Below are 24,275 nucleotides of genomic sequence, written 5' to 3'. Positions count from 1 at the left end.
GAATAATACCTAGAACATAGAGATTAGTTGCCATGACTACTGCAAGTAACCCCAAAAGCACCCTTACACAACCCTATAGAGAAGGATCTTTTCACAATGAAACTGTGTCCAGAATTGATGGGTTCTTGGTATCGTTGACTTCAAAAATGAAGCCACAGATCCTCACCGTGAGTGTTACAGTTCTTAAAGATGGTGTGTCAGGAGCTTCTTCCTTCTGGTGGGTTCATGGTTTCCCTGGCCTCAGGAGTGAAACTGCAGACCTTCACAGTCAGTGTTACAGCTCACGAGGGCGGCATGGACCCAAGCAGTGAGCAGCACCAAGATTTATTGTGAAAACCAAAACAAAAAAAGGCTGCCACAGCAGGAAGGGACCAGAATGGACTGCACTGCTGGCTGGGGCAATCTGCTTTTATTCCTTTACCTGACCGCCCCGCCTCCACATCCTGCTGATTGGTCTATTTTACAGAGAACTGATTGGTCCATTTTACAGAGAGCTGATTTGTCCATTTTACAGAGAGCTGATTGGTCCGTTTTGACAGGATGCTGATTGGTGCGTTTACAAACCTTTAACTAGACACAGAGTGCTGATCGGTGCGTTTACAATCCTTTAGCTAGACACAAAAGTTCTCCAAGCCCCCACCCATCCCAGAAGCCCAGCCAGCTTCACCTCTCACAGGCACCTGCTACAGGACTGCAGCACCTAGCCTGGGCACTGGGGCAGCCCAGAGGGAGCTCGTCCCAGACAACCAAGAGGAAAAGAGGGGAAGCGAGAAAGAGAGGAGACCCGCCCTTATGACCAATGACCCCTTGAAGCAGGAATGACGGTTCCCGCACAGGCCCCTGATCAATCCCAGCAGGCGCCGGCAGGGCCGGGCACAATGCTGGGCCCGCTGAGCCCGCGCATCAGGAACCCACGCTTCAGGCGCAGCCCAGATTCGCGCTGCACCTCTCCCTCCACACCTCCCCACGAGCAGAGGGAGCCGGGCTCCGACCTCGGCCAGCCCCAGTGAGGGACCCCAACAGCTCAGCGGTTGACTGAAGGGCTCCTCAAGCGCGGCCAGAGCGGATGCGGAGGCCGAGGAGTTGCCGAGAGCGAGGGCTGGTAGCACGTTGTCACGTCTCAAAACTGCCCTGTAAAGTCTGCAAGATGTGACTATTCCACCAAATCTCCAGACATCCACATAAGGCAACGAGAAACATGAAAAACCAGGAAGACATCAAACTACCAAAAGAATACAATAAACTCACAGCAGCTGACCCCAAATAAATGGAAACATAGTAGTCCTGTCTTATGTACGGTTTCACCTACTACAGTTTCAGTTACCCATGGTAAGTGAAAAATTACAAAATTAAACAATTTGTGAGTCTTAAATTTTGCATTGTCCGGAGTAGAGTGATTAAATTTTGCACTGTTTCACTCTGTCTCATCCAGGAAATAATCTCTTTGTCCTGTGTATCCATGCTATGTATGTCACCTACTTCTTAGACATCAATATCATCTTCTCCTGACAGATAACCATCAACATCATCATGGCTAGATGGTCCAAGATTACCCAAAACAGATAGTCCTCCTTTTAACATACTGTAAGGAGTCAGTAGTAGCCTAAGATTACATCACAATGCCTATGTAATCCACTTTACTTTATCTAATCATGCATATTTTTTATCTCAGATCATCACAAGAAGAGTGAGTACAGATTTTTTTTTTTTTTTTTTTTCTGAGAGGGAGATAAAGAGGGAGAGAACATTCTCATAACTTACAGCATATTATAATCATTCTATTTTATTAAGAGTTATTGTCAATGTATTATTATGCTTAATTTTTACACAAAACTTTATCACAGGTGTTTATGTACATTTAAAAATGGATAGTATATATAGAGGATTTGGAACTATCCATGATTGTAAGAATCCACTGGGGGATGTTTGAATGTATCCCCCACAAGAAAGGGGTGACTACTATATACAAACTGCCTGATAAAATATTCAAAATAATTATTTTTAGGAGCCCAGCAAATTTTGAGAAAATACACGTAAACAACTCAATGAAATCAGAAGAAAAATAAAAGACCAAAACAATTTTTTTTGTTATTGAGATGGAGTTTAGGTCTTGTTGCCCAGGCTGGAGTGCAATGGCACGATCTCTGCTCACCGCAACCTCCGCTTCTCCAGTTCAAGCGATTCTCCTGCCTCAGCCTCCCAAGTAGTTGGGATTATAGGCAAGTGCCACCACACCCAGCTAATTTTGTGTTTTTAGTAGAGAGGGTGCTTCTCCATGTTGGTAAGGCTAGTCTCTTAACTCTGGACCTCAGGTGATCTGCCCACCTCGGCCTCCCAAAGTGCTGGAATTACAGACTTGAGCCACCAAGCCCAGCCCAAAATAATATATATAATATTAACTCATATATTTTTTATTTGTACCTATATTAGACAACAAATTCTGAGTAATGAATTCTATAACATAAATTATTTGCAGAACGAAACCCAGCAAGTTAAGGGTTTGGACTGAGACTCCTTTTGTTTGCAGTCTGATTCAAGATGAGACTGGTGACAAGTGAAGGAACGTACCAGGGAATTTCAAGAATGTTTCCTATTCCCACAGTTTCCAGCACAACAACAACAACAAACAAACAAAACAACAATATCTACTGAGTGTTTATTATGCACTAAGAAAGTTCTAGAGTGTTACATAGATTCATACGTAAGAGCTTTATCTAGGTCATCACTGGTTCAACGGAAGATAGCTTATGTAGCATAAGGTACAGACCATGACTGCAGAAAATGCTATGTAGGAAGATTATTTTAGCAATATAACTAAATAGATTTCTTTGAGTACTCTATTGGAGGATGATGCTTATTTTGGAGAATATTTACAGTTTAAGCTAATGTATCTTCCCTGAGTAATCCCAAATGACAATTTTATTTTAAATCATTTTCTCTTAATAATATTGAGACAAATGAGCTTTCAAAAAGTGAATTACTGTTAGCTTGTGGGCATAAACTTTCCAAATTATGTCACTCATCAAACTTCTTTGGAGCCCCTTATGCCGATGGTGACTGTAAAAGAAGTTTTACAAATACATACTCCTATGCCAGTTATTATAGTAATGTTTGTTATAAACTGTTTATCCTAAAAAAAAAAAACCATTTATAGTATTTTATATTTTAGAAAGATTAAATACAACTATTTTAGTAAAATAGTTACTTTATTAGAATAATTCATCATTAACATACTTTGTCATCGAGTCAAATATATTACATAATGTCATAAATCCATAGGAAATTTTATGTGATCCTCTATGTCCTTATATCAGACAAAGGGAGGAATATGTTATGTGTTGAAATACTGCTTCAAAACAAATTTTAAATAGTTATTGCTCTGCAGAGTCTTGTTGTTTGGAAGCCTGATAGCACAGAAAATTCCTTAGCGCATATCTCTCAAAGAAACTCAGCCTCTTTTATTTCAAATGATTCACCTTTTCACTCATTCATGTGTTGAAAATCAGATAACATTTGAAATAATGACATATTCTTGGAAAAACTATTAGCAGATTAACTTTCTGTGCCATTTAGTGTTATGTATCTTGGGTCTCAGAGCCACCCTTCTAAACTTTGCCCGTGGTGTTGGAGGTTCAAATTCTGCCAACTGCATTTCTCCTTTGCCAGTGACGGAGGTGTCTGTACGAAGAGAATGTTCTGGAATTCTGGGAGAAGACAGAAAGGGACTTGCCTTTTTCTGATGTAGTGCTGTTCCTGCCAGCATCAATTTAGCAATGGCCCTTTATCCTGGCAGAGGTATTAAGATCTCCATTATCCAGTTTTTCTTATGCTCTTTCATAATCGGCTTCCACGTGCTCCCTTAAAGGTGGAACCACAAGCCCTGCAATGCTTCCTCTTCAATGATATCAACATCAGAAAGCAGCACTACCACAGGTGATTCTAGTCTCAGTTCCACAGAGCCTCTCCCCAAAACTTCTAGAATCCAATAAGCCAAATTCTTCTTTGTTTGCTAAATGATTTCTAGAATCTCTATCCATGTGTTATCCCATTATCCCATATTCCTTCTTTAGCTGTTTAGTCGTCTAACAACTGATGAATGATTTCTTTGCATTAATTTCCTTCTGTAAAAAATAAGTGGTGTAGCTTTTGTTTTTCTTACTAAATCATGGTTATTTTAATTAAATACTTGACTTGTCTTATTAAATGTCCAGACAAAACCTTCTTTACTGTTAAATTAAAATTAAAGCAGTAGGAAAAGTAACATATTTTTCTCAGTCCTCTTTCCACTGTATCCTCTAATAATTAGATTTGAAGGGAATCGGTGGTCAGACAAGACTTTTTAGATGAAAATAATATATTCCAATACACGTATCCTCCATTATTGTCTTGGGTAAGTATTATATGTTCAACAGAAATGGATAGGGGAAGGAGGAGGTAAAAGAAAGGTATCCAATGTTTCTTATTTTTGATGATTGCATTTCTATGCTTTTGATTATGGATAAAATTTCCCTTTGATCGAACTCTTGCAATTGGGAAGCAAATAAAGTGTCTCAGCAGTTGCTGAGATTCTTAATGATATTTTTATAATTCAGATCTACCCATGATTATCAGTTATAACATCTGTAAATTTATCTCTATTTTGAAATCCATAATTATTTTTAACGTGAGGTAGTTGGTTGTAGCCAAAATCATTCAGTCAATAATTAATCAAGACACTCCCCTACTATAGATTTATCCATTACATTTAATTATAAAACAGTTTATACTCGTACATCTTATTTGTATATTTGCTTAGAATTTTAACTTTGAATAAGGTTTCTAAAACAAATACTCATTGTTTGCAAAAGGAGAGTTAAATTCTGCATTATTCTACTTGATCTTGCTTTTCAGATGGGAATCATGAAGTTCATGACTAACAGCAATTTTGATTTGGGTACATTTGCTTCTAAAACATTTCCTATCTCCTTATATTTAAATTGAAAGAGGATTATTTAAACATGTATCGGTCAACTTGTTAAACCAACCCAAGTCATACAAAGCAGGAAAATGATCCTATAACTATTTTCTTTAATTTAAAAAACTAAAAATCTTATTAAAATGTAATCATTATTTATTTAGAATTAATATTTAAAAATAAGCATTTGTAAATTTAGCATATTTTTAAACTATTGCCCATATTTTCCATTTTATTTTAATTTCAAATTGTCTTATACATTTTCAAGAAAAAAAAATTACTATTTCTTCCTGAAGCTTTGATACATGTTCTGAGTTCACCGGTTGCTTTTATTCTTTGGTACTTTAACATAGGTTTCCATGAAAAGTGCATAAAATACATGGATGTGGAAAGAGTTTTAATGTACTATCAAAGAACAGGAATACTGACAGATTACTCCTTCAGTCTCATAAAATCCACTTATCCCATGTGGAATAAATAGCAGTTCCCCTTTATTTTGTTCCATGTAGCTTAAATGAACAATTTAGAGGATAATCTGATTTTTGCCCTCTTTTTTTTCTTTTTTTTTTTTTTTTGGTGAGACAGAGTCTCACTCTGTCGCCCAGGCTAGAGTGCAGTGGCACGATCTCGGGTCACTGCAAGTGAAAGAAAACAGGCACATTCCTCAACCCCGGACTCAACACAAACAGGCCCAGTACAAACACATCCCACCATATATCTCTCAACTTCCTGAGCCCAGTACAAACACATCCTGCCTCTCAACTTCCTGAGCCCAAGTGCAAACACATCCCAATCTCTCTCAACTACAGGCCCAGTACAAACACATCCCACCATATATCTCTCAGCCTTCCTGAGCCCAGTACAAACACCACCTGGAGAGAAGTCTCTGATAAGGATTTTAATTGGGTTTACTGAAAACCAATGAAACTGCTAAAATGTACTCTTAAAATGTTAACCAGGTAGTGCTGTGGCAAAAGAATTCCCTTGTTCTCTGTAGCTTTCATTGTCCTATTTACATGCCGAGACTATAAAGGCAAGCTTCATTGTTGGAGCCCTCTTGTATGCTGTGGAATGGAGGGACCAAGTTCGAACTTGCAGTAAAAGATCCTTGCCACTTGGCTTTGACTCTGGACTCTGGTGGTCTTCTTTGGGGAACAAACGGTCTGGGCATTACACAAGCTCCGTCTCTGGGGTTCACACCATTCTCCTGCATCAGCCTCCCGGGTAGCAGGGACTACAGGCACCCGCCATCACGCCCGGCTAATTTTTGATATTATTAGTAGAGACGGAGTTTCACCATGTTAGCCAGGATGGTCTCGATCTCCTGACCTCGCGATCCGCCCTCCTCAGTCTCCCAAAGTGCTGGGATTACAGGCATGAGCCACCAAGTCCAGCCGATTTTTGCCCTTTTACCATTGACAACCCAGTTGACAGTCTCCACAACAAATAGGCATGTGAAAATAACATAAAACTGACAAATGTGCTTCTTCCCAGTTTCTATTTCCATTAATTCAACTATATTTCTGTTTGTAGTTCCCATGCTGTATAATTACTGAGCACTCATGTTGGGGTTCTGAATATTTTCATCTGTCCTGCTTTTCTTAGTGACCAGTTGAACTTTGCTTCAGACACAAGGAAAAATATATAATAGAGATCCAGGAAGAGATAATGCCTTTGATGATTTCTTTACAGTTTGTTGATTGTCTTCAAATTCAGGGCTCCAAAGAGAGCCAGACAATCAATGATTCTAACTATGCTGTTAACTCCCAGCTCTATAACCTTTTAAAAACTCAGCAACCTCTCTTGGCTTCTGTTTATGCATCTTTGGTAAAAGGCATTTATAGTAAATTTTCTCAATTTTATGGGAATTCTAACACTCCTGTATTTAAATCTAGTTATTTTTATAAATTAATTTGTATCTAATTATTTGAGGTGCACTCTGAATTGTCAGGATTTCTGCTTTTTAAATTTAAATAAATCTTTACCTTTGTGTTTAAGAGCAGTATAAAACAACTTGAGTAGAACAACTTTTCAATTAATATATACAGCAAAGATAATAAGATGTTTGTTTCTAACAATGTATTGGTGATAGATTAAGTATTGTGTAGTATGAATTTAAGGCCTTGAAAAGCAACGTCAGAATATAAATGTGTTTTGGTGGGAAGTCAGTATGTTGTTTAAATGATTTGAAGAATATAAAGACTGGAAAACATGCAGGACCAGCTGGTCAGTTGAAGATTATAGCAATAATCCTCCAGCAGATGATTAGACCCTGGACTGAGATGGAGAATGGAATTTATCATGGACTTATGCATCTGAAATATTGCAATCAAGCAGAGAGAAGCAATACAAAAATTTAATAGGATTTTCAGCTTATGGAAGAGGTGGCGAGTTGGTAAAAAGAAAAAAAAAAACTACAGAAAAAAAGTAATGTGGTCATAGGTATAATCTAAAATGAAAATGAGAAAATCAAACAGGATAATTATGTTTGAAGTGCTAATTTAGACTTGTATATGTGTAGGTGCAGACAGCTGTCATTCTGTAATTTCCTGCTAGATCTCCTTATATATTCAATTTTGTATTATGATTTTCTCTTATAACATCTATAAATGTATCTTTATCTCAAAATCCTCAAAGATTAAGGAGAAAATGAGGTGATTGGTTGTGGTCAAAATCAATTTATTAATCACCACACTTTCCTTTAGATTTGATTAGATGCTTAGAAATAAAATGCTTTATTTTTAAGTAGAAGATGTTTGTTTTAATGCTAATAATATAGCTGATATTTAGAGAAATTCATTCAAAAGGTTAAGAAAAATGCAAGTTCTACATCTTAAGCCTTTAAAATTTTTAACATTTAGTGTAAAGAAGGTAATTTCTATACTTTATGCTACTCATTTCTGAACCCTTAAGCTTCATTTAAAAATAACTACATGCCACAGAATTTCAAATGGCCTTTCTCATCACAGTATGGTTATTTTAAAAATTCAATTTGTGTTAACATTATAGTAACTGAATTTAAACTGTCAGGGCTTTATAAAATGTACATTTCTCAGAGTGTTAATTTTATCTGAAAAAGATAGAGTGTATCACCATTAAGTCAGTGATCAGATATGGAATTAAATTCAATTACATTTCAAAACAAAATACCAACCAGATTTCAAGATAATTGAATTAAAGTGTTATGGCTTTAAATTTGAGAAATATGTTATTTAAAATGCTTTGCACAGTCAAATATACTTTCATATAAATGTACAAACAAGAGACAGTTTTTTTTTTTTTTTTTCTTTTGGCATCAAGTTCAGTCAGCCAAATGTGCAGTATAAACAGATATATCAACTCAAAATCAGGCAAATAAGGTCAGGCTAATTTTGTCATTTCTGATAAAATCAATCAGCCTAGTCAATCAAAATAATTTATTTGTAATCTGTATACACATAGACTCCGAAAATAACATAGCATATAATTTTAGATTTAATTATGAAAAATAGGTGAATTTATTGTTTCTTGAAAATTTTGAAATAGGGATGAGTAAATTTAATGATGCAAGGCATTATCAACATTTTTTTCAAAAAATGTTTGAACAGGAAGTGGGCTTTTTCATTTAACAAACTGATAAAAATAATTTAGATTACAAAATTATTTGTGCTGTTATCCAGCTGTCTGTATCTCAGTAACGTGTTCTCTGTGCATCTCAACAAGGGAAAGGAAGGAGAGAGGGAGGGAGGGAAGGAAGGAAGGAAGGAAGGAAGGAAGGAAGGAAGGAAGGAAGGAAGGAAGGAAGGAAGGAAGGAAGGAGAGAGAGAGAAAAGAAAAAGAGAAAGAAAGAAAAAGAAAGAAAGAAAGAAGAAAAAAGAAAGAGAGAAAGAAAGAAGAAAAGAAAGAAAGAAAGGAAAGAAAAGAAAGATAAGGAAAGAAAGAAAAGAAAAGAAAGAGAGAGGAGGGGAGGGAGGGAGGCAAGGAGAGAGGGAGGGAAAGAGGCTTGAATCAATCTTGAAAAAATGACATCTGATTATTAATTCTTTGAAGTACTCAACTTACAACTTCACTCAAGGTAACTCTGGAGAGGCAGAGGCAATGTATGTAAACTGGAACTCTATAGTCTGAGAAATGTACTCTGCTGAGAAATGGGGAAGAGAAGAATAGATAAAGTGTTTGACATGGTGACTGTGGACTCAGATTTCTTATCTGAAAATACTTATGAGTCAGCTTCTGAAAGGCCTGTCCCAGCACACTTGTGGGCTAATGAGAAGCTTTCCTTGCTCTCTGACCCTTAAGAACACAGAAGCAATCTGCATTTGCAGGTGAAGTTGTTCCTAGACAGAATGGTAGGAAGAAGTCTCTTCTTGCATTGGAGTAAACTGGCTATCCAGAAGAGTTTTTTTTTTCTGTGTATGTGTGTTTATAGAAATTTGTTAAGAGCAGAAATTACTATTCCATTTAATAACTATTTGCATGTAATAGTACCTCAAGCAAAAGTGATTTCTGGGATACAGGGAAGATATAATATATAAAGGAAAAGGAAAATAATTTTAAAAAGTGAGTCAGGGTTCAAAAGCTGATGGCAGCATTGAAGCCTTGAACATATTCCTCCTGGTGAAGGGACACTAAAAGGCAAATCACATAAAGGAGCGAGCAACAAAATAGAAAAACCCACTGGAAAATTCAGTTGGAGTGTACACATGTGCATACGCACACACAAACAACAAAGATAGAAAAATTTTGTAATGCAAACCACATTTCATATTAAAAACTTATTAGATACATTGAAAAAAGTAATATTTACTTTTGAAAATAATTGCTTGGAAGACAGAAATATGTAATGATAATAACTGAAATTAAAACAAGATAAAATAATGAAATAAAATATTAAGAGATATGAATGAGAGAAGAGACAAGATGAATAATAAAAGTTCCATAAAAACAAAAAGAGAGCAATATGAGGAAATTACAAAACCAATAATAGAAACAAATTTATTTTACCTGAAGAAAGATTTGAATGTGCCCATTGAAATGTTCATGGTAATCCAGTGAAAATAATTTAAAAGAAAAAATTAGACAAATACTGGTAAAATCCTTAACTTTCAAAGAGAAAGAAAAAATCACAAAGTTCAAGATATATAGAGACAATTTGTCATGAAACGTTACCTGCTTTAGAAATTTGGCATTAATACTGCTAACATGGTATATAAGTCAAAAATTACAGTGTTAAAGTTATCTTGAAGTTTACTATGTTGGCTTATGTTTCATGGCTGTGATGGGTACTACTGAGTGTCAACTTGATTGGATTGAATGATGCAAAGTTTTGTTCTTGGGTGTATCTGAGAGAATGTCGCCAAAAGAGATTAACATTTGAGTCAGTGGACTGGGAAAAGCCGGTCCACCCTCAATCTGGGTGGGCACCATCTAATCAGCTTCCAGTGCAGCAAGGATAAAATAGATAAGAATGAAAGTTATGAATGAACATATCTTTCTGAGAAACGTTGAAGGAGTAAACTGGCTCTTCCAGCCTCCATCTTTCTCCCATGCTGGATGCTTCCTGCCCTCAAAATTGGACTCCAAGTTCTTCAGCTTTGGGACTCTTGGACTCTTTTGGAACTCTTCAACCACAGACTTAAGGCTGCACTGTCAGCTTCCCCATTTTTGAGGTTTTGGGACTCAAACTGGCTTTTTTGCTCCTCAGCTTGCAGATGGCCTATTGTGGGACTTCACATTGTGATCATGTGAGTCAATACTCCTTAATAAACTCCCTTTTATGTATACATTTATTCTATTAGTTCTGTCCCTCTAGAGAACCCTAGTATAATGATCATGGAAATATGCATATGCATATTTCTTTAGAAACTATGTATTTTTAATATAATTACACTTGGCTTAGCAAGATGCCCAAGTTAAGTTTGATGCATCTGGATGTTTCCGGAGGAAGCATATGATGCATTTTGATGTCTTCCAAATTTATATAATATGGTAATAATTCAGGTTTTAATTCATTTATGACAAACATTTAAATTTGTGAGCTAAGAAAAATTTACAAGTAGCAAATTAAAAAAAAAAACACTTTCATCTTTTGTATCTTTTTCCATAATACTTTGAAAATATACCAATTAAATAATAAATCTTTTTATTATTTTACTATGTTAGAAAAGAGTTATTGTCTTCAAATATTCCCATTCTAACAAAATAAATCATGTATACCAAATAGTCCATTGATTTTTCCACTCTAATGGTTATGCATCAATCTCACAATAGGCCGAACTGCTTGCAGTTCTGTACTGTTCAAGATACAGACATTTGTACTCTCTCTCTCTAATTATTTTCCATAGCCAAAGTAACAGCCTCCTTACCTTTCCATGTAGCACTCCAATAATGGTGGTCAATAATTTGATAAGAATGTGTTTTAAAGATTTTTACAATTTTTTTAATGTTTACATTTTGGTGGTGATTTTATGATTATGATTGGCCTTGGGGGTCATTGACTTTCTCCAATCTATGGCTTCATACATTTTGTCAGATTTAGAAAAGTTTTAGCTACTCTTTTCCAATATGTATTCTTCTACCTTTTTCTTCTGCTACATCAGCTTTAATATCCTTTTCCATTAATTCCAGGATATCTCTGAAGGTTGAATCTGTTTCCATGGGCTGGATCACATATCTCTGGTTATTTGCCTATGCAGTAATTTTTAAATCAGATATTCAACATCATGAGACTATATTCTTATATTTCTATTTTTTCTTTTTCTTTTTTTGCCTTTCTTTAGAAGGTGGGAAGCTTTATTTTGACAAGCATTTATATTGCTTTGAAATTGTTTTTAATCCTTTTGAGATTTCCTCTTAGCTTTGCTGTTCTAGTTCTAGAGAAACCTTCACTATATGTATAGCTCATCTCTACCACTTAAGTGTCACAACGCTGGATTCTAAATGTCTGAGTGACTGATTGAGGACTATCAACTCTGCCTGATTGTAGCTTAAGTGTGCCTTCTCTACTACCTTATTTGAACTCCAAGAATTATTGAGGTTGCCAGTTCTCCCCCGCGACCCACCATGTTTTAAACCTGGTTTGTGGAATTTCTATCTATGCATGCACAGTCTAGTGATCAGCAAACATTGAAGGGGTGTGCCTAAACAGACATCTGTAGCTCATTCTCTGTGTGTCATCCTTCTTCCTATAACTCTAATTCACCATTCGAGGCATCTTAGCTTCGTATTCTGATATCTGTGTCTTTATTTAGTGACATCATCGTGCTCTGTGGCTCCACTGACGCTGATTGGAAATCACCTCCAGACAAAAGACAATTGCACTGCTCAACTATTTTGTTCCTCTCAAGGATCCAATTCCTCTGCAGGCTTATTGTTAAGTGTGTGAAAGGACTTGTTTCCTATGTTTTGTTGAGCTTTTCATTTTTATTGTTGGAGGTTAAAATCCAGTTTTTGTAACTTCATCATGACTAAAAGTGGAACTTCAGGTATTATAATTCTTAAGTTTTCACAAATTTGACTGGAAAACAGTATTCTTTTATATTCCTACTCACTATTTAAGTTCCTTCATTTTTTGTTGTCAGTTCATAGTATTTGTATTGAATTTTCCTAGTGATTTATATGAATTTTTGTAGATATGTTCCAAGTTTTTGTCATATATGGAACATATTTTCCTTTGGCATTTTGTCTTTAATTTTGCTCAGGAAGTGTTGGGTTATTTTATATGTAAACTTTTAAAAAATTTATTACTCAAATATATCAGTTTTTATTTTGGAGTTTACCTATTGAATTGTATTTAAAAGGCTAAATCCTAAAGTAACTAAATGTAAATACAATTGTATTCTAGTTCATATTTAAATATGTACTTACTTTTTATTTATTTTGGTATACAGTGTACAAAGAGATAGGTACGGCTATCCATCAACAATCCACGTCACAAGTCCTCTATTTCCCTGTCAGTATTGTAGCTGGTTTGCATATACATTAGATTAAATGACTACACTTCGCTGATGGAACTCAAGTGAAAATATTGTGTGTTACTTTCAATCCACAGTTTTGGTGGTTTGTCCTTTATCTTGCTGTTCTTTTTTTACTGGTATAGCACAGTTCAAATTCCTTGTGTATGGGAGAGGTTAAAATAGACTGAGCCTGAAAGGAAGCTGTTCTCTGATGAGGAAAAATTTTGTGGGCTATTACACAGGTCATTATACTTTCATGGTATGTGTACTATAGCAATTAGCATAGCTAATAATGAGATTGATACAAACAAGATTATCATATTTTTAAACAATTAGTTACTTGTTTCAATACCATTTATTGAATGATTCATTTACCTACTTAATCATAATGGTGTTATCAGTTTTCCAGGCGATTACTTTCTTGTAACATATAATTTATTGAGTGATTCATGCATCCACTATTTTGAAACACATTTTTTACAAAATAACTTTTCTTTAATAATGATATTTCATTAAATTTTTATGTACATTATTCTATTTATCTATCAAGTTTTTCTTTCAGATGTATACTATGTTTAGCATCATGCTTACTTAATAGCCTTTCATATTTGTAAAGGTAAGTTTGCTTTAACATTTTTCCTTACCTGTAATATTTCTTTATTTTTCTAGATGATTTGGGAATTGTGTTTAATTTATAAATTAATTGGGTGGAAGCTTTTATGATTAAAACATATCTCTTTTCAGGAACATATTATGTTTGCCATTTATTTAGGTCTCATTTTAATTTCTTTTGTGATATATCCTCAATTATAAAATTTTATGTAAAACAATTAGAGATCACAATACTGAGGTTCAGAAAGAAAATGGAGTAATATTAATGGTCATAAAAAAGTTTATTACAGTTTTTATTGAGATGAATGTAACTGAACACAGAACATCAAGGCCTCACATATCCATGGGACAAATGTGTACACTCCTGTTCATTACGGTAGAAGACTGTAAACAATTTTTGGATCGGTGTGGACAACGTACTTCACTCAGCATGCCTCCTATGATCAGAGAATTAGCAACATTATATATTTCCATTTTGGAGGAAATATTATTCAGTGACCTACACCATAATCAAAAATCTAGGTATAAATTATAAGAATATCTGATTTTAATTATATTAACTTACTTACAGTATTCAATCCAAAAGCATCTTTGACTTTCCTTTTTTGTCCAACATTAAAAGTAAGCATTCCTTTATACTCATTACTTATTTATCCTCAAATTTAATGTTGTTTAAACATGTTCTCTAAGGATGTCAAATACAATACAAGGCACATATATTTAGGGTTTGTTTTTAGTTTTAATCTCTCAGTAGTTCTAGGTATGAATGTCCTAATTGCCTCAACTATATATCCACCTTTGTTTCCTGCAAATCTTTCCAACTCCTTATTCCAAAGAGAACTCAACTTCATTCCCTGAAAGATACCTTTTGTCTCCTGTTTTTTTAATAACAGAATCAACAGCATTTCATGGTATCAAATACAACGTATAAAAATTGCTATATCTCTGCTGCTTTCCTCATTCCCAGATTTCATGGCTAATATTTCAAATCAATTCCACTTCATTATCTTTCAAATTTGTCCTCCTTTCATTGATTTTATTTCATCAGGTTAGATATTTATTGCCTTTTATTTGATCTCTAACAAGTTCTAAATGGTCTCGATGACTCCAGGCTTTCCCTGCAAACATTTTTTCCCCTCTGAAACATCATTATATTCAAATACACTTTTAATTGCTCCCAAAGGCTCTCATTTATTGGCTCTAACGTCTTTTTCCTGTTGAATCCCAGAATCATCCTCATGTTAATCTATATTAATATACACTTTATCCCTTACATGGCTCAAATTTATAATACTGGTGATAATGCTCAAGCTTCTTCTTTGGCCTGAAATATCTGATAATGTAAAATATTTTACTTTTATTTTTCTCATAATATGGGGTTAGTAATTTTAGTTATCTGATCTCCATTGAATACTAAAGTGTGTTCTTCTTTCAGTTGCCAATTGCAAAATCATAATTTGATTACTGGTAAAAAATATTATTATAATATAAAACTTATTTTCTTCTTCATGAGGATGCAGAAATCTATTTTCATTTTCTCCTTTGCAGTTGAGCCATATGTCTGGGTCAAAACAATCTAGGTATAAACTGAAAATATGTTCGTCATTTCTAAGAGTGGTTTAATAACAGATGGAAGCAATCATGTTTTCTCCTTCTTTGCTATGTGATCATGAATGACACCTATTCAAGATGCCATTGCTACAAATGGAGGAGAGTAGCTTTACCCTCATCAGATTTGTAAAAAAATAATGAACTTTCTTTGAGTAAATAATAACATGTCCTTTTTCCTTTGCCATACTTAGGCTTCCCTCCCCCCATATCTCAAACTGCTAATTTACACAAACATTGCATTTTCAGACATATCTAAATTATATACCTTATTATATACTTAAAAAAACTAGTGTGACAAATTTCTAATAGGTTTTATGTATAAAAATGTTTGAAAGTTGACAATCTGTAAAAACTGACTTACTAAAGTTTTAAGATTTCTTTAGTATACAACCCTTGATATTTTAAAAATATGTTTGAATTCTCTAATTGAGGCTTCTGCAAAACTGTGTTGCAAGAGATTTCTTAGTGCAAGTCTTGGGCGAAGTAAATTTTAACAAACTTTTTTGAACTAAAATTTTCTTTCATAAACTATGTGTTTCTTTTCTCTCCCCTAAGTTAGTTTTTCACTTATCTGTAAATATTTATTTCTTTTTAGACAGCAGGTGTGAATTACATTTTAGAAATTTGTTTTTGGTACTAAATATTTTCTCTCATTAACTATGTGTTCCCCTTATCTCAAGTTTAACTCTGCACTTACCTACATATATTCCAAATTTAGACAAACTCTTCTGGTGGTAACATTCAGGTGAGTATTAATAACATTTTTCATAAACAACCTATTATACTAGATTTAGCAAAAAATATAGCTTTAATTCTAGAAATCATAATCAAAGTTATATCCATTTTGTTAGTAGTATTACTCATCATAGATAGAAATCAAAGTTAGTTTTGAATTTCTAATATTCTGGGATACTAATGCTTATGTTTAATTTTGTTTAGAGTGATCTATGTAAGAGAACTTCAAGGTATCACCAAATTATACTTGTGTGGGATTAGGTGTAACAATCATGTAAAATACCATTAACTTTCAAAATGTGTACAATGCATTTTCTGCAGCTATGCTTGTTTATTTTTTAAATATGACTATATTTCTGTAGAAAATAAAGTAGCATGGTAATCATTTTTGTTCAACTGAAACAAGAAATTGCAATTATTTTAAATATTTTAATTTTTCTCATTGGTTCTAATCAAAATTTTCTTATTTTATTTATTTTTACTGAATACTCTAGAGCTTGCAGTATATGCTGTTATCATAATCTGCCTTGCATTAATATTATGCCACTTTACATGTAAAAAGCTTAAAAAACATGCTTGCATTTTTTTCTCCCATTTTATCCTATTATTGCTACATATTTTAATTAAATACATAATATAAATATTTTTTGAAGAAATAAAGATAAAAAGAAGTATTTTATCCCCGTGTATACCATTTTCAGCCATCTCCATTCTTTTGTATGTATTCAAGTTTTCTTCTAGTATCATCATTTTACAACTTAACAAACTTCATTTAGCATTTTTTTATAAGGCTGACTTTTTGCTAACAAAGACTCCCAGATTTTTTCTAACTTCTTTTTTTTCATCTTAAAGGATATTTATAGTGGATTTATAGTTTTCTGTCTGTCTGTCTGTCTATCTATCTTAGTACTCTAAAAAATAGCATTCTAATGTCTTAGGGTTTTTGTTTTTCTATCTTTTCTGATGAGAAGCCATTAGTTATTTGGAATATTAATTCTCATGTAGAGTGCAACCTCCCCTGCTTGTTGTTTTTAATCGTTTTTCCTTGACTTTTCACTTTCAATAATTCGATAATGAAATGCCTTACTTGGGAGAGTCATGGGAATTCTTGAATCTGTGAATTTATAGTTTTCATTTTAAGTTTGAAAATCATCAGTCAGTTGATATATTTGCAATTCAATCTTCCCCTTATTCACTTCTGAGATTATATTTATGTGTATATTGAAACATTAAATATTATACCAGAGGTCACTAATGTTTAAACAAATTTTCTATGTTTTAAGTCATTTTTCTCTTTGCACTTTAAAATTTGTTGATATGTTCACCTGTTCATTGACCTCTATTTTTAACAATATCCAATATGATGTGAAACCATCTACTGGACACTTTGTTTCAGATATTGAATTTTCTTTTCTAGAATTTTATGTTTGTTTTTATCTGTAACCTTCATTTCTCTTGTGGAAGTCCTTATATGTTCACTCATTACGTATATATTTTTGTTTAAATCTTTAAACCTATGTTTAAAAGTTCTGGGTTTGGAATTTTCAACATCTCAGTCACCTTAGTGCTTGTTTCTACTGACTGTTTTGCCTCATCTCCCCCACCACATCTTTCTTTATTGTTTGTTTTGGGTTTTATTTATTTGCTTTTGCTACTTAACATTCCTACTTTTTTGCATGTTTTAAAAATCTGTATTATGTACATCAAATTGTTATGTCATTGAAAGCGAATTTTGTCATCTTCCTTCAAAGAATGTTGATTTTTTTGGGTGAGTCGGGGGAAACTAACAGCCTTTTTAAAAGGGTGAAGACAATAACAAGATGAGATGGGGCAAGTAGAAAAAAAAAGCACTATTGTAGATTTAATGCTAACATATTCATAATTATTGTAATATAAAAATGTATTACAAATCCTGGTTAAAAGGTGTAGATTGTAGTCGTTGGTTAAAAAAAAAAGCAAGATTGAACTATCTTAATTTTTTAAGATATATAATTTAAATAAAAATACAAAGATACATTGGAAGACTGGAATCAAATACTAACCACCTGATAAAATACTAGTAAAATAAATATTTAAAAACTTGAACGTAAAATGTTATCATGGATATAAAATGATGTGTGCTTTCATACACTGTCTGTGGGATGTTAAAAAGGGAAGCTTCTTTGGAAAATTATTTGGTATTTAATTTATAGTTAAATAAGAACTTATTTGAACTATTCTACACTAGGTATGCACATGATAGAAACTGAAAAAATTTTACACAAAAATTTACATATTTGGCCGGGTGTGGAGGCTCATGCCTGTAATCCCAGCACTTTGAAATGCCAAAGTGGGTGGATCACGAGGTCAGGAGATTGAGACCATCTTGGCTAACATGGTAAAACCCTGTCTTTACCAAAAAAATACAAAAAAATTAGCTGGGCATGGTGGCAGGCACCTGTAATCCCAGCTACTTGGGAGGCTGAGGCAGGAGAATGGTGTGAACCCAGGAGGCAGAGCTTGCAGTGAGCCGAGATCGCGCCACTGCGCTCCAGTCTGGGTGACACAGCGAGATGCTGTCTCAAAAAAAAAAAAAAAGAAAGAAAAAAAATTGCATGTTTATAGCAGTTTCCAAATAGTAGACTGAAATGGAAGCAATTTAATAATTGTCCATCAACAGAAGAAGATAAACAAAATGTGATATATTCCTAGAATGTAATTCTACTTAATAATATAAAGTAATAAATTATTGGTACAATAAATTATTAATTATCCCAATATTTTGCTTAGGAATTCTGTATACAAAGAAGTGAATACTGTATGATTCCAATTAAATAAAATTTTTGGATAGTGAAAATAACCTATGGTTAAATATCAGAAGAGAGATGATTGCATTTTGACTGGGTACCTGTTGGGAAGGGGCATGAAAAACCATTGTGGAAATATCAGGGGTTTGGAAACATTTCTGTAAATTAATAGATAGTATATATTTTAACCTCTTGGGACCATAGGCTTTCTGTTGCCACCACTGTGTATTGCATTACTCGGTAATACTCTTTATTACAAAAGTAGCCATAGAAAATGCATAAATAAATGGACCTAGTAGTGCTCCAATAATTTTTTAATAAACATGTCAGTGAATGGCCCGACTGAGCCCATAGATTATAGTTTTTCAACCCTTGCTATTTATCATGATAGGGATATGGGTGTCATGACTGGATGCATTTGCAACAATTTATAAGAATGTAACACATAATGTACGTTTAAGTCTCTATAAGTTATGCCTCATAAAAAGAGATGTGGGCTAAAATTTTATAACTTTTATCGTTCTCAAAACTCAGAAACTAAAAATTGGTATAAATTTGTTAGATCCTTTGCCTCATAGTCTTATAATTATGGGCAGCAGTAACTGAAACTGACATGCAAGCCCCAAAATAAATAACTAAGTAAATAAAAGAGAGATGATCACATATTTTAGCAGATAATAGACATAAATATAAATTTATCTTACTTTCTAATTGTTTTGTACAGAGCCCTATAGATGTTTTTGTTCAGGAGATATAAGAAAAAGTCTTCCAGTCCAGAAAAACTTACCACAAGGGTAGTAGACAAAGGAAACAGTTGGCCGGACGTGGTGGCTCATGCCTGTAATTCCAGCATTTTGGGAGGCCAAGGCAGGCAGATCACAAGGCATACAGCCTGACCAATATGTTGAAACCCCATCTCTAGTAAAAATACAAAAATCATACAGGCATGGTGGTGGGCGCCTGTAGTCCCAGCTACTCTGAGGCTGAGGCAGGAGAATCACTTGATCCTAGGAGGCGGAGGTTGCAGTGAGCCAAGATCATGCTACTACACTCCACCCTGGGTGACAGAGCAACACTCCATCTCAAAAATACAAAATAAAGAAAGAAAACAGTTTTATTTTTGTATAGGTGTTAAACCAGAATGCAATCCACACCACAGGCAATTTACTAAGAGATTTCTGAGACAGAAAGAAATCTCACCCTTTTATACAGACAAAGCAGATACAACCCACTACATACCTGTTTTTAAGATAAACAACAACTAGTCCTCAAGTAAGAGGACTTCACAAGCAACATTTGTCACACATAGTTTATTTAAACTTACCTAGCAATTGAGGTGACCATCTATTTAGGTAACTGACTTTATCCACAGGACTAACAAACTTCTCTGTATCTTTGTAACAGGAGATAGTTTTGCAGTTTGGAGCAAGGAACTCACAAAGTTAGACTTCTACCCTTTCACTGAAACTGGAAGGTAGGGGTGCTATCTTCCTTGATGTTTGCATTTCAAAGAGATGACTCCAAGGTCTTAGAAAAAGCTAGTCCTAAGTCACAAAGCTAGCAAAAGTCCTATGTAGTCTTCAAAACGATTTATACACATTTCAAAGAGAGGAGAATGTATTTAGAGTGAAAATTTTCTAAAATAAGTGCTCAGAGAAATAGGAGGGAAGGGAAATGTCTTTCTATATTTTCAAGAGAGAGAATTAAGGCTCATTTTAAATTTGTATTTCTGTTTACATTTGAAATGAAAAGAAAACATTGTGGTGTTTAAATGTGTAAATATTTAAAATATGATCAAACTGGCATATTAGCTCAGTAGGGAAGGATATATAATTCCAAAAAGAGTCAGAAGAATGTTTATGCCTGTGAAAAGAGGGATGATATACCATGTCTTTCAAAAAAATATGGTAAAAACACGTGAATATTTTTTTTCTCAGAGAGGACATAAAAATTATCATCAAACATATGAAAATATACTCAATTTTCCCAGTTATTATGAAAATAAAACTAAAGCCAATAAACAATGTTTCATACCTACTAAAATAGTCAAAAGAAAACAAAAATCTGAACATAACAGGCTTTAGCCAGAATGATTGGAATCAGAGCTCTCACACATGATCACTGAGAGCTTAAGTGATAACAAACTTGGATAAGCAACTTGGATAAAATTAAACATTATCTAATAATTTGAAGTTGTACGTATGCTATGACATTAATTTTCCTCCTACTTATATGTTCTTATATAATTTTATCCTTTGCATTGTGACATAGGTATACAATATTACACCGTAAAATAGTATTACAACATTATTTGTAAGAAAACAAAGAATGTTGGAAAGGATGCAAGCTACATATTTAAAAGAAAGAATGAGGAAATAAACAATAAGAAAGAAAAAAAAGGGGGAGTGAGAAATGTAGAAAAGGCAGGAGGGAGAAGAAGGAAACAAAGAAGGAAAGAGGGAAGGAAAGAAAGGAGGGAGAGAGGAAAGAATCTTGTGGAATATTTATAAGATGAATTTGTGTAAACAGTAAAAATGGATGAGCTGCCATCACAGTATTCACATGATAGCATATGGGCTAAATGTAGCTAGTAACAAATTTTTCCATCTTTGCTTTTGTATACCACTCATCCCTACAGGAGTTAGAGTTCATTCCTTCTTCCCTGTGACTCAGTTTTTCAAAAACATACAATAGAGGTGTCGTTATTTGTCCTTAAATGTAGCCTTTGATGTTTTCATTTTATGCTTTTGGAAAATAGTCGACTGCAGTAATGAAGAGAGAGAAGTCAAATGGAAAAGAGACATTAGAAGTTAAGAGAAAGGGAAACTCACCGAATTCCAAACATCCCATCCATCCTGCTGGCATGCTAGTTATGTTAGTAACAACATTTTAGATCCTCCATATTGATTAGATTCATTTTAATACTGTCTTCATTTCTTTTGTTGCTTTGGTTTATTTACTTCATGTTGAGGTATAACTAAAAATACATTAAAGTACTTAAAATTTTAATGTATAGTCAAGTATATTTTTTCTCTAAATCCTTTTAACCACTAGGTCAAGACAGAACATTTTCTGCTCTGCAAAATGCTTCATTGACAATATTCCTAACAAAAATTATTCCTGGCACAAACATAAAACCCAGTAGTCTTGTATTGGATGTCCTGTAACTTGAACCATATTTATTCCTCTTTTTAGATTAATCTTTTGATAGAGCTCATACTCCAATAGTCTTCTACAAATGGATTATGAAAAGTAAAATAAAATCTTGAATACCTGAAATGTCACCTAAATCTACCCATACATTATTTTTTAATTTGATTGGCCACACAATTCAAAACCATTTTGTTAGAATATTTATAGTTTTGCTTCACTGACTTATAGACTTAATTGCTTCTTTTGAGAAGTCAAATGCCATCCTGATCATTTGCTTATGATTATCCTAAACTTTATTTTAATCATCTCATTTTTTTATTTCTGAGATTTTTCTATTAATATTTGTAACTGACAAATTTAAATGTATAAAGTTATGGGGTCTAATGTGATGTTCTGATATATGCATACAAGGTGAAATATTAAAAAGTCTCACAAAAGTAGAGAGTAAAATTATGTTTATCAGAGACTGGAGAGGTAGGGAGGTGAGGAATATGGAGCTGTGTGGTAAAGGATATAAGCTTTCAGATAAGAGAAATATGTTTTAAGATCTATTGCACAGTGGGGAGACTATAGTGAATAATAATTTATTACATATTTTAAAATAAGAGTAATTTCAAATATCTCACCATAAAAAAAATGATAGGTAAGTGAGGAGATGGATGTGTTAATTGGCTTGATTTAACCATATCTAATATTTTTACGTAGCTCTATCTCTATTTATGTTTATATCTATATTTTCAAATATATGTATTTATTGTCCCTTATTAAGGATTATTTTTCCACATGTGAAATATCCTCTCTAAGGCTATTGCTCACAGACTTAAGATTGCATTATCTTTACTCCCTCCTGTCCCGCACATTTCTTTCTGGTTTCTATGAATTCCCCCCTCCCTATATTTGCCATTTGTTATTTGGCCTCTTTTTTCTTACTATGGACTGTCCTCAAACATCTGTTGAAATTTAGCTATCCAATTATATTCAGGAGTGAGAAATAAAAAGCAGAATCAATATCAATATTCTGTAGTTCTCTTAAAAACATGTCAACTAGCAGGCTTCCATCTCATCTGTGCCCTTGGGAAACATTGCCTAAGATGTTAAACTTTTCTTCTTGTGTATTAATAATTTTCCCATAGAAGAGTTCTCCAGTGTTCCATTTTGGGGTATTGACATCTGGCTGTCATTTTTATGAAAGTTGATTGAAGATGGGAAATGTTTTCCTTATTTCAGGATAGTGCATTTCATTGAGCATGTATTCCTACTTCAGTATGGTATCCCTGCTATACTAATATCAGAGTCCATAGCCTCCCTGGTTTAAATGCTTCACAGCATAAATCTAGGTTTATGCCGTAGTAGAGGAGAGGTAATTGCTTTTACCTGTGCTATGAAAGAAAAAACCTGGAAGTCTAAGAACACTTAAACAAACTTTAAGTTATTATTCTGATCTTAAGACCTATATTCATCATCTACTTTCAAAGGTAGTTGGTGCCTTTAGCTTTCCTGAAGTTAACTAGAACTCTGTGGCATGGCTTTGCCTGTTTTAGCCTAACTATTACAGCAGTACATGGCCTTTTCATCAAAGGTACTTCTTTTGGTTTTTTACATTTTGTAGCTGCCATTCACACTTCCATTTCCATTGTCCTTGTGTATGCATTAATTAAATATTCCCTTACATTTTTAGTGGAATTTTGTGAGATGGGGACTGAATATATTTTTGTTTAACTTTTTGTGTTTACCAGAAGTACATTAATTTCTAAATAATTAAGAAGATAAAGCTAAAGAGAATGTAATTGCTGGAGATATACTTAATATACAGTGAATTACACTTTAATATTTGCATGATTGTACTTTCTTTTATTCCCTGGGTGTTGCATATTTCTCTGTAGAATTGCTGCATCTAAGATATTAGGTATATTTCAAGGTTAAATTGTTGAATTGTTTAATTTGCATTGAGTATGTGCATATCACCCGAAATAAGGCCATTATTATTTGTCAGAAAATGCAAATCTTTAGATGAACATGAATATTTTAGCACATAACACTTAGCAAGAAAAAAGAAATAAAATAATTATCTTTTGTATAGTTTGATCCACATATAATATTTTGGTTTAACCAAGTTTTAATATACTAAATACTAGAAAATATATATATTAATAAAATGTAGGCATTTACCACTGTCTATTTCTGCACCTCTGGAGTTAAATCTGTCATGTTCATAGGAGGAATCCTGAGGATGACGGTGTGATATCAAAAAAAGACAAATTTTAAATGTGAGCCAGGTGTTCTATAAATACAAGCATTTATTCAAAAAGCACCTTCGTTTTTTTATTTTAATTATCACTCATTTAAAAATACAAATGCTCCTTCTATGCACATATTAATTGTAATTTGATTTTTTACTATTAAAAAATACATATGTTAGATAACTTATCTAATTTTTTTTAATGCGTGGCTATTTGAAAGCTCCTTGTTAAGTCTTTTTTTTTTTTTTTT

The 24,275-nt window shown here is 33.6% G+C and overlaps 1 long non-coding RNA gene across 2 annotated transcripts in view; it reads left to right on the top strand.

The window, feature by feature from the left end:
* Positions 1–605: 605 nt before the first annotated feature.
* LOC103879035 overlaps positions 606–24,275 on the top strand; it is a 75,263-nt gene continuing 51,593 nt past the window's right edge. The window contains exons 1-2 of one of the 2 annotated variants that reach the window (XR_001896820.3): positions 606–1,329; positions 20,037–20,106. This is a non-coding gene — a long non-coding RNA (uncharacterized LOC103879035). Of the gene's footprint in view, positions 1,330–2,335; positions 2,760–20,036; positions 20,107–24,275 lie in introns of those variants that run through there. The other variant, XR_004179439.1, reaches the window with a different exon arrangement.

Source organism: Papio anubis, chromosome 1 (genome assembly GCF_008728515.1).
Source record: "Papio anubis isolate 15944 chromosome 1, Panubis1.0, whole genome shotgun sequence".
NCBI lineage: Eukaryota > Metazoa > Chordata > Mammalia > Primates > Cercopithecidae > Papio > Papio anubis.
The sequence above is the reverse complement of the archived record's forward strand: the minus strand, read 5'-3'. Positions and strand labels throughout refer to the sequence as shown.